The following is a 12,452-nucleotide window of genomic DNA, read 5'->3' on the forward strand; positions in this document are numbered from 1 at the left end:
TACCATATTTTATTTGCCATTTTACTAGATTTTGACAGCTTGGGAAGTACCTCCAATCTGCAAGTCAAATTGGAGACCTTTCAACGTGCCAAACTTGAAGCAGAAAAATAATATTTTTGGTTGAGAGAATATATATTATTGGACACTGATTGTTTCGTCTTTGGCACTATTTCTTTTTTCTTTGGTTCCTTCATTTGTACAAATTAAATAACATATTCATGGTTCTTTTTGTGCACGGGGTGATTCACAAGATTTTTATTATGTGATATTCCATTAGTTTGTGGCGACTACATGTGTGTGACACCAAGAAAATGCGGGGGCCAAATGCCTTTAAAATTATGTATGTATGTATGTATGTATGTATGTATTATAATATATATATATATATATATTTATATATAAAGAGTAGTGATGAAATTGCACCCTCCATAATTACATTATCTCAGACATTATTTATTTATTTATTTCAATATCGCAGGAGACAATCTTGAATATTTTAATGCTGGTTTATTACCAACTTTTATTCATTATACGAACGCATGCATAATGCAACATAAGTCAAAATTGTTTTTCCTCAGAAAAAGTAAAGAAGAAGAGAGAGAGAGAAAAAAAAAAAAAACTACCACAACATATTGGTTTTTTTTTTTTATTTTTTTTATTTTTTTTTTATTATTAAATACTAGTTTTTAATCCGTGTAATGTACAAAAAAAACTTGGAAAAATATTTATTTAATTATTAAATAAAAGTTAAATTAGAGAATTTGTAGAAAATAATTTATCTAATCAACAATTTATTTAGATAAGAGAAAAACTAATTTAATTAGAATGGTTAGTGTTGGTTTATTTTAGACAAAAAGACAATGTTTTTAATTAGTTTAAACTAACATAATTTTACATTATTTGTAACTCTAAAAAACCAAAATTTAAAATATATATATTAAAACGATGACATAGAAAAAGTTAATAAAAAGTTTTTATGTTATTATACTCATAAGTCTAGGAACACAACTTTTCTCATATCCGGATGTTTAAAAGACAAGTTGTGAATGATAGGTACAATAAAATGTTGTTAGCGATGAGTTCATATAAAAATTTGGTAACAATTTTTTTTATAAACACAATAAATTTTAATTTATAATGTACACTCCATAATAATTGATTTTTATAACATATTAAGATACTAATTAGTTTTTAGTATATAAATACTTAGATTTTTTATTTAATAATAAATAATTTTATCAATTAAGTTAATTAAAAATTATATTAAAAAATTATTAAAAATATAGTATATGCAATCAATCATTACTCTTCCTACTATATTTTATTGGCCATTTTACTAGATTTTGACAGCTTGGGGAAGGTTCATAAAAAACAAAAAAGACAGCTTGGGGAAGTACCTCCAATCTGCAAGTCAAATTGGAGACCTTTCAACGTGCCAAACTTGAAGCATAAAAATAATAAATAAAAATTGGAGCACAATGGTGATCTAGAAATGGCTGCATGGTGGAACTAATTGTCTAATACCACGTACAAGATTTCAGTAGCTAGCATCTGCATCTTACTATTTCCCACGAGGCTACAATAATACAGTGTTTTGAGAATTATAAATATGAAGACACAGCCTGGGCTAGCTTATATCTATATATATATATATATATATATAAAACCGAAATTTTTGAAATTCTCACCATTTTCTACATCATTATTTTAATTTAAAAAAAATTTAATTTTTAAAACTAAATAGTGAGAGAGTCCTAACAGGAGTCTCTTTTATATATATATATATATATATATATATATATATAAACCCTAAACCAATCTCCTCTGTCTGTCTCCACTAAGAGAGAAAACCCTAAGTTTCAATTTCTTTGGTATGCTTGCTATTGCTTTTTCTCTTTTTTGTGAATTAGTTTTTTTTGCTTTTGTTTTGTATGGAGTAAAAAACTTAGAAAAGCGTTCCATTCTTACTGAAATTGTCTCGCAATAATGACTTTTTTTTTTGTTTTGTTTTTATAATTTGTAGGTTCTGAATGTTTTGATTTTTAATTTTATTGTCTTTTGAAAGTTTGACCATCTAAATTTTTGGGTTCAATTTTTTGCAATATTTGAAACAGTTTAGCAAATTTCAACTGTTATAACTATGAATTATTCTCTTGAAGGTAACCTATCTTTCTCTCATATTTCTCTATTTGGTAGTCATATATATTTTGTTTTGTTTCAATAATTTCTAGGCAGTGCCAGTAAATTTTCTGATTTTTTCCCCCTTTCGAACGTTTTAACATTAGAACTTTTTAGTTATTTTTTTTTTCAATATCTAAATTTGGCTTATTCATCAAAATGTAAATAAAAAAGATATGAGCAATTCACGCAATAGTATAGTTTCATAATCAATTTAAAATTTTATAAAATTATTTTAGTCCATTATAAATAGGTAAGTTTCCGTGCGTTGCATGGGTTTCCAACTAGTTAATATTAATTATTATGCTTTTAGAACAACGTTTTCATTTAGCTTCTTCCACGAAAAAGACAATTTTCAAGGACAATATATAGGATAACTGTCTTGAAAACAGTCTCTGGCATTTGGCCGTACATTATTTGCAATTGAATTCTCTCTCTCTCTCTCTCTCTCTCTCTCTCTCTCTATATATATATATATATATATTTTTTTTTTTTTTTTGGTTTATCATTTTGGTATGTTAGAGTTTGAGACTTAGAGGTCCGTTTGTCAACAGTAGTTACAAATCTATCAAACAATAGAAAAAAAAAATTTTAATCCCAAAAATTCCGAACATACTATACATGGATCCAACCTTACTTTGCTCTAGTACTCCTAATTATATGGGGGAAGCATATGAAAAATCTTTTAAATATTATTCAAATTCTATTTCTAATTAGTTATACATAGAATCAAAATTAGATTCTTTAGTATAAAGGAGTCAAATATACCCACTGCTGTCGCACTATAAAAATGGGAAAAATTAATGGTTGCCCTAAAGTCATTGGTTTATGAAATATTTTTCTTTTTAAAATTTTTATTACAAAAAAAGTAATAAATTTTTGACAGCTTTATAAATATATATATATATATATATATATTTAAAGTGATATAAATTTTTTTTTAAAAATGATACATTAACAAATGTTCTAAGGACACTCGTTAATCAGGCGCTATAAACATTACCTATTTATTTGACCTACATATAATTGTCAAGGGGTGGAAAAGTTTTCCTTCTGACAAATGAGATTTATGTTGGGTTGGGGGCCAAAACCGAAACTCGACAATGGGCTTGAAGCACGGCCCAAAGGCTATCGGTGAAGTTTTTGAAGAGTTCGCCCTCTTTTTATACCTTGGGCCTAGGATGGGACTGACAAGGTTATGAGGTGGCCCAAAAACACTTTCTACAGTAGACATGACAGCACAATAAAAAGCATACTGTTATAAAGAAATAACCTAGCAGTAAAATATTTCAGTAGTAAAGTATCCCAGCGGTAAAGTATTCTAGCGATAAAATGAAACAGAGCAGAATCTTCAGTCGTTAGGTATTCACAGATTAAGAAAAGTATTTACATCTTCAAACTCATCATTCGTGGACTCTAGAGAAGAGTCTTTTAATACAAAAATATGAGAGAAAACTCTATAGTAACAGTTACATCATAACCTTCAATAGTAAATGAATAAACAAATGTCATAGGTTCTATGATAACAAATAATGAAGAAACTTAGTGTAAGATGAAGGGAGAGAGAGAGATTCCATCTAGCGCAGCAAGATTATTATGATGCCAGGGCATGCTTGTGGGTATAGTATATATAGTGAGTAGTGAAGGTCATTTTGAGTAGTATGAGTAGTGAGTGAAAGTGTATAGTAAAGCTGTTGGTGCTTTCTGCTGGGGATAGATGAGTGTTTATAGGTAGATGTATGAGGAGTATTTATGAGCTAAGAGCTGGAGAACTTAATTTCTAAGCTTGAAGCTAAGAACTCAGTGACTCAGAACTTTGCCAGAGCTTAGAGAAGGCTAAACAGAGAAGTTAAGGAAGAACTCTTTTCTGTTAGTGTATCTCTTAGTGTGTATTGAAGTGTTAATGGAAAGTTCCATTTATAGTTGAGTTTGAGGGGATAATTAGCAAATAATCTCTGCTAAATCTTCATCAATCTTCAGAAAATTCTTAAAGAATCATTTTTAGGATTTTGACCAAGAGTGGTAAGCTCAGCTTTTAGAATTTTCTTGTTGTTTTGGGCAATAACAGCTGGGATTCTGACTTGGTATTAAATGCTGATTGGCCTCAGCTGATGGGATTAAAGCATGAATTAGGCTAATGAATTTGGTTTTGCTGCTGCTAGAATTAGAGCTCCCTAGGATAGGTTGCATCACCCCAAGCCAGGTGTCAACCTTGGAGCCCTTTGCTGGGAACTCTACTGGAGATCCTTTTGGCATCCTACAAACCACATTTCCCTAAGTTTCCCTATTTGGATTTATGTGCTTGGTCCATAAACTAGAAAGTGCACGTTTTTGGCAAAATAATGAGCTGATTTCAAGTTGTTCCAGAAGCTTTCATGGTCAACTGAATGGGTTGGAGAAGAAAGGGAAGACAGCTGGCTGAAGCTTTCCTAGATTTATATTATGTCATCCCAGCTTTATATCACGTGAGAATTGATGGAAATGAACTTAGTAAGGAAGGGTTTAACCCCAGCTGGACAGGTGTCCTTTTCTGATCTGACTGGACAAGCTGAAACTGATGGTGATGGGCTCCAGCTGTTAGGTTGTACTGAAACTTGACTGGACAGCTCACGTAGCTTCAGCTGCTGGGATTTTCATGTGAGCTGGGCTGGCTCAACTGGGCCTTGTAGTTGAGCTTCTTTGGGCTTGTCCATCCTTACAAGATGAATAGTTTTGCCATGGGTGATATACATAGGCTTTTATAGTTAGTTGATTATGGAAAAAATAAGCATAGTTCTCATAAATTTTGTAAAAGAAATATTTTTGAGAGATGAGTAATTTATATTTCCCATGGATTAGAGACTTTAGTATATGAAGATATGTTTTCGCCAAGAAATAGTTTTGGGCTTTTAAGCATAATGTAATTGTTTTTGCCAAAATAATATTTGAGCTTTTGTAAATAGGTGCCAAAGTATTATTGGGCTTTATGAGTGGTTGCCAAAAATAATACTTGGGCTTTGTAAACATGTGCCAAAAAAGTATTGGGCTTTATATGTAATTGCCAAAATAATATTGGGTTTTGTAAAATAGGTGTCAAAGTATTATTGGGCTTCATGAGTAGTTGCCAAAAATAATATTTGGGCTTTGTAAAATAGGTACCAAAATAGCATTTGGGCTTTATAAAATAAGTGCCAAAATAGAATTTGGGCTTGGTAAGATTTTGTAAAAATATTGCCTTGTAGCAACGGGTTTTAGAGGTGTTGTGTAGCAGCGGGCTTTAGAGGTGCCGTGTAGCAACGGGCTTTTAAGAGGTGTTGTGTAACAACGGGTTTTAGAGGTGCCGTGTAGCAACAGGATTTAGAGGTGCCGTGTAGCAACGGGCTTTTAAGAAGTGCCGTGTAGCAATGGGCTTTAGAGGTGCCGTGTAGTAATAGGCTTCTAGAGGTACCGTGTAGCAACGAGTTTTATAAGAGAGTTTTGTTGGGTTTTTTGGATTTTTCCCACAAGGTAAATGATTTTGGGCTTTTTTGTGGAGATAGTATAATTTTGTGGCCTAATTTGGTAGTAATGTGATAAATATTTTTGTGGAAAGCCCAAGTTTAATAATATATAGGATATAATGGGTAGTATTTGTGGGAGGGCCTAATGTAATTTATGGGGCTTATATAGGGAATATTTATGAGAGTCCAATAACATAGAGAATATTTGAGTAATATATGGGGAATATTTATGTGGACTTAAAATAGCATATGGGCTTGTGTGGATATTTTTTAGTAAGTGGGCTAATGAAATTTGGGCCCGAAAATTTGTACCTTAACAATAATTTACTAAAATCATTGAAAAAGACAGAATTCCGGCATTACAAAATATGTGACTTAAGGGGGGCATTCAAAAGTATAAAATATTGGTATATTAATTGTAAAATTAGTTGCTAACTTGTGGCGTATAAGAAAATGGTTTGTTGAAAAATATATACAATGAATCAATTAATAAATAAAGTCAAACAAAAGAATCTGTACAAAAAGATCTAACATAATCTGTACAAAAGTTATTTTTATATAAAAAAAAAACTTATTTGAAAGAAAACGATACATAATTTAAATAGACTTTTTTTAATGAACACTATCTGCTATATAGTTTAATAGAACTTTGTAATAGATGAGTTCTAAATAGTTCTAACTAGTATGTAACAATTTACAAATTCTTAAATTAAAAAAAAAAAAAAACTCTTTATAATCCTGAAAATAAAATTAAAATGCTACTCTGAAGATACACATTTCAAAAATTGATGTGAGACAACAAATATGAAAGTCGTAAGAATACTTTATATTTTAGTAACACACATCTTCTACATTTTCATTTATCACTTAGAAAACTTAAATTTAATACATGCACCACATTACAAATATATTATTGGTTCTGCACTTTAAAAATATAATTTAACAGTTCCCAATAATAGTATGAATTTGTTGTCTTAATTGATCCATATGAATAATGACATATGGTGTGTAAAAAATTAAAATAAAAAATTTATAAAAAATAAATAGGTTGCTTTAGTCTAATGGAACTCATGAAGGCTAAAGTAATTTAATGATAAAAAATATAGTCATATTATATATGTTGCTTTAGTCTAATAGATATAACACATGATAGACGGGTTCTAATTGATTTCAATTATGTAATAATCTATATATATATATATATATATATATATAGACTTATAATTAGATTCCAATTGTTGTTTAATTTTACGTCATGTGTCCAATTTAAGATTTTTTTTTTTAATTTTAATTTTTTTGTTCTAAGTGAGTTAATGAGGTGCAAAAGACGAAGGATCTAATATAAATAAATCATCAAAAACTCAATAAACAAAAAAAGAAAAAAAAGAAAGAGTAAACTCATGTGTATATTCAAAAGAGATTAAAATAAAAAAATAAAAAAATAAAAAAGAGAGTATACTTTGAATCTATACATATGTGTAATTTTTTTTTTCAAGTGAGAGTTTCAACTTATGGAGTTCGTTCCTGATGATAGTTCTTTATTGTCAGACCAAGATACCAATCAGTTTTTGGTGTAGGTAGAGATTGAACCCCAAATCTTTTATTCAATCATCAGAGATTTTACCAGTTAAGTTAGCTGGAACCCACGTAATTGTAATTTTTTTTATTTTACCGTATATATGTATGAGTTATACACTAGTTTAACATAATTTAATGCTTTTGAAAATTAATATACTGGACATGTGTTCAAAACTTCAGGTGGTAATTAAAAAGAAAGTCAAAGAAAAATCTAATTCTTGTATTTTTACTATTATATATACCATTAGACTAGATTATAGAGAATTAAAGTTATTCTTTTTTACATTTCATAAATTCCCGTCATTGATAAATTAATTCCAAAATCAAACCAGTTTGGGATAGCTTATTTTCTTGGCTTATTTAGCTTTATAAAGATAAATTGCCGAATAACTCAATCCTACAATGGTATTGTTTTTGCTTATGGCACATCTATGATTATTTGGGGCATGATACCTACAATAATCTGATCATTTATTTTTCAAATGTATAATGTCAAATATATAAATAAAAAGGAAAACTGATGATCCCAATGGATGGCTAGGATTATATATGTATATCATACTCCTAAAAATATTAGAGGTATCATAGGATTTGTACTTAAAGTATGTTCACTGTTCAGTGCGGATATAGAAGCAATATGAGTGAGTGAAATAAGAGAATAATGTGGATGGATACTAAGAAAGAAACATGCTGCAAGAACATAATATCAGTATAAAATGTATAAACTGATAATGGAAATCCATTTTGAAAGATTTAAAAATTTACTTGAATAATACTTCAAACACTGATGCTTATTCAAATTGCTTCAAAATAATACAAGAATAATTTTTCTGATACATGGTTTATTTTTTCTTATACAATGAAGGGATTTTGGGGACTGATAAGGGTCTGAGAGAGGGAAAGAGACTGATATTGTTTCTTCTAATGTGCCTAAGGCTTATGCCAATATTCTGCTTATTCTAACTCATACAAATGTCATATATATATATATATAAGCATACAAAAGTGAAAAAACCAAAAGAACAACAATAATTTCGTAATAATACAGTGAACAGTGAAAGTAAACAATTTTGCCCAATAGTGAACATAGCTACATAGTAACTGTCAGTAATAATTCTAGAATCTCTGACGGATTATCTGCTTGAACAGTGACAGAATCTCTGTATAGTGATAGATGTCACACAATGACTGTCAGAGGATAATTTCTAATACATCCAATATTGATCCAGTGAAAAGTCTTAAATAATTTTTGATACTAAGGTAATGTTTGAATTCGCGTTGCGTTTTGCTGCGTTTAGTTTCATGCGTTTTTTTTTTTTTTTTGGCATGTGTTTTCCCTCAACAAGCGGTTACTGTTCATGCACTGTACATAAACAGTAACCGCAACTTTTGACCAGTCTTCCATGAACAGTGCATCCGTGCACTATTTACGGACCCACAAATTTCATTTTTTTATCAATTTTTTCATTAAAAATGGATCTTACGGCACTGTTCACACATTTAAAAATTATTTTATTACAGTGTTTTCAGTTTTTAATTTTCAGTTTCAGTAAAATAAGTTCTATCTAAACAGACCCTAAGACTAGAAAAAGTAAAAAATTCAATAATACTTCTCCCCATCAAAAAAATGATTGATACTTTTGCAAAGCTTATACTAAATAATGGAGAACTTGAATAATTTTGATTCAGCATTTTGAATAAGCAATTCGATTTTCCTTATACTTGCATGGAGTGTGGGAAAGGGGGATTGATCTGGTGTCGACTAGGACAAACTCATAAAATTCTTGGGTCTTTTTTGGATTGTCAGGAAAAAAGTGGAATCCTAGAGGAAACAATTTTGCGGCTAATTGTTTGGCAATTTTCATATGAGCATATTCTGGATGAAAAGTGAAGAGTTTTGCTAATTTGGGTTTGATCAGTGGAGGGATTTCTTTTTGTTTTTCTTCTCTTAGAGGGGAAGAAGATCTTTGTCTAATACTGGATGATGAGTTTTGTGTCTGATTCTAAAATTTTTTTCTTCCATTTTTATTTCTAATACAATTTCTTTTTCTTCTTTTACAATTTTATTTTTATTAGATTTTTTATATTTTTTTATTACTTCTAAAATCTTGATATTGTGCATCTAATATCAATTTATTTATTTCATTATCTGATTTCGTCTCACTTATTTTTGTCTCATTTGGGGTTACTAATACTGAAGAATCTTCTATTTCAATTGTTTCAAAAGGAAACTGATACTATAAGGAGAAGACTCATTCTTGATTTAATTTTTTTTTTTTTTTATTGAACTTGTAGTTCATTTTTTTTTCTTCTTTTAGTTGATTAAATGTTTTTTGTTCTAATATATTAATACTCAATCCCATCCCTGGACCTTGCAATTCCAATACCAAATTCCCCATTTTCCAAATCAAATGAATGGTAATACTAATACAATCTAAGATCACTACTGCCATGAAACACAACTTGTGGGGCTGCAATAAATGAGGAGTCCCATTCTCTCTCGGGCCATATATCAACAAAGCTCCACTATGATGCTCACCTTCACCATTAAACACATCAATGCAAACCTTCTCATAACTACATCCAGTGTAGTACAACTCTAACCTTTGTACTAGACTTGACCACCACCTCACAGGGCCTAATTTTCTCAGTATCAAATGCCCACTAATCCTTTCTAAAATTCATCACCAAACCTGCTTCACTACTTGATTTCAGTTAACAGCTTCTCAACCTCTCTCCCAACGAATCCCATTGCTTGAAACTGCTAAGCCTATCGAATCCAAACCCAGGTTTCCATTAGACTTTCCATAGTACCCCGTGTACCACCACATTTCCTCATCACTGAGGAAACTTTTCCACAACCAGTGAACTTATTTCTGCATGTCCCATGTGTTTCCAGGACCCAAGCCAAACACCAACCCTCTAGATGATGATGGTGATGACGATAAAAAAAGAAGAAAATGATATTTTGAGTTGGGCTCAATGGTCGAATAGTGGTCTGTTTCATTCTCTTTTGGTGTGTGGTTTTGTAGAGTAGTGAGTGAGATAGAGAACATTGTTTCTGGGATTAGAGTGAGACATAAAGAATGAGCATGTTCGGTTTGGCTGAAAGCCATTTAGGTGGTTGGGGAGTAAGGTGGTTGGGTCAGTTATTTTTTGGGTGGTTGAATGAGATATTTGTGAAGGCCTTAAAAGGTTTTCATTATTGTTGAAGCTGCTGCTACTGATGATGCTTCCTTGGTGGATGATGGAGAAGCTCATGGGATTGGGTGATCTGGTGATGTATGAATTGTGGGGTCAAAAGACAAATGAAACTTGAATGGCATTGAAAGAGACAGAACTCAAGTCTCTTATTCAATGGTAAGAGACTTTACCAGTTGAGGCATTGAGCTAATTGGAACACACAACTCACTACATGCCACTCTCACAAACATTTACCACCTTTCAGGTTTATGGACAGCAGACTTAGATTATGGAACATTTGAAGCAGCAAAACAAACCATTTTGATAAATTCTGCTATGTACCTGGCATTTAGCAAACACAATGCAAAATGATGCACCACCAACCTAACAACCATTAGCCCTACATGCATGTCCATGATCTCCATAGCTCTTGCTCTTGCTCTTTGTACAGGATTACTAAAGATAGCCAGTGAGCTAATTTCATTCAATTAGACCCAGCACAATTGCATTCATTGATTTTTGGAAAACCAAATGCACCTGTTTGTCTATTGTTGGGGTGTAAGACTAGAAATGCTATTCACCTACTAATGTTGGCATTCAGCATGTAACAGGTCTAAAATGAAGATGACTGGCAACAAAACCCACAGATTTCAAGATTATATCATAATTCCAACCTTCAATAGGAATTTTTCCTCATAAGCTCATGGATATGCATTGGCATTGGTGATATGGTGAGAAAAAAATATGAAAAGAAATACTAAAAAGCCAAATCGGATACATACCTTGAGCCCAACTAGGTGTAACTAGCAGTACCGCACCAAACTTAATGGTTATCTGCAGAGGGAGGTGGTATCTTGTGCACACCCGTGGAGTCCATAGACTGTGAGTGGGCGAATATGATAATTACTACTACAGAGGAAGCTGACCATGAGCTAGGTCGAAACTCTCAAATGATCTATAAATTGTCAATAAAAGATTGGGAAAATCATTAACCACATGTTAAAAAGAAATACTGAAATTCTACTAAATCCACCGACTCATGCAAAATGTTGAGGCCTCGACCTTGAGAATGAAGTTAAGAGGGAAAAAAGTAGAAGTGTTTCTTTTAGAGGGTTATAGCTCAGTCTCTGGAATGATGCTTCTCAGGAATGACCACTAATAAGTATGGAAGCCCAAAACATAATTTTATTACATATTTTCTCAAAACTTCAATGATCAATCAATAACAGAATCTATAGTTTTTGTTAACCCAAAAACAAACAGGATTCTTGAGAATATTAACATATAAAAAAGGAAAAAAAAAATCCTTCCTAAAGTGCTTGGCCTGCTAATTGAGCTCACATTGGACCTAACTATCAAAGCCAATGAACCCTAGTGGTTTATTGGCCCTAACTATTATCAGAACTAAGGATCCAGAAACAAAAGACAACACTATGTTTGTGCTCTATTGCCATTATAGGGTTACCAGCCACCCCCCCTGAATCTGTCTTGTGCCTCTGCAGCCTTCTCCTCTTTCAACTTCTGCACAATTTCAAGTATTTTGGGATTGAAGAAACGGTCACGAACGTACTTCCTCTCCTCAGCTTGAATCTCTTTGATAGCACTAGGATATGGGTTAGGAGGAGGTTTCTTCCCTTGAAGACGTGCAATCTGCTTCAAGCGAGAATATGCCTTTTTCTTTACTTTTTTCTCTGCTCGATATTCCATCTAGACACCAAGAAACAACAGCAATTACAAATTTCTTCCCCCTGGGGTGTGGGAGGGGGAATAGAAACAGAGGATGAACAAATTGCAGCTGTTTTTTCTGAAATTATGAGTCAGGAATACATACATCAGCTACAGCCATTGCTTCTTCCTCACTAACTCCCTGCTCCTTTAGATCAAGCACCCGCAAACCAAATAAACGAGCTGGAGGGGGATCAAAACTACAGATCCTGTAGAAACACAAAGCCTAAGTGACTTAATGTTTAGCTTACAATTCATGAGTCCAGAAACCAATTTCAATGTTGCAATAGAGATCATGAAAAGACCCCA

This window comes from Quercus robur, chromosome 3, assembly GCF_932294415.1.
Source record: "Quercus robur chromosome 3, dhQueRobu3.1, whole genome shotgun sequence".
In the NCBI taxonomy this organism is placed as follows: domain Eukaryota; kingdom Viridiplantae; phylum Streptophyta; class Magnoliopsida; order Fagales; family Fagaceae; genus Quercus; species Quercus robur.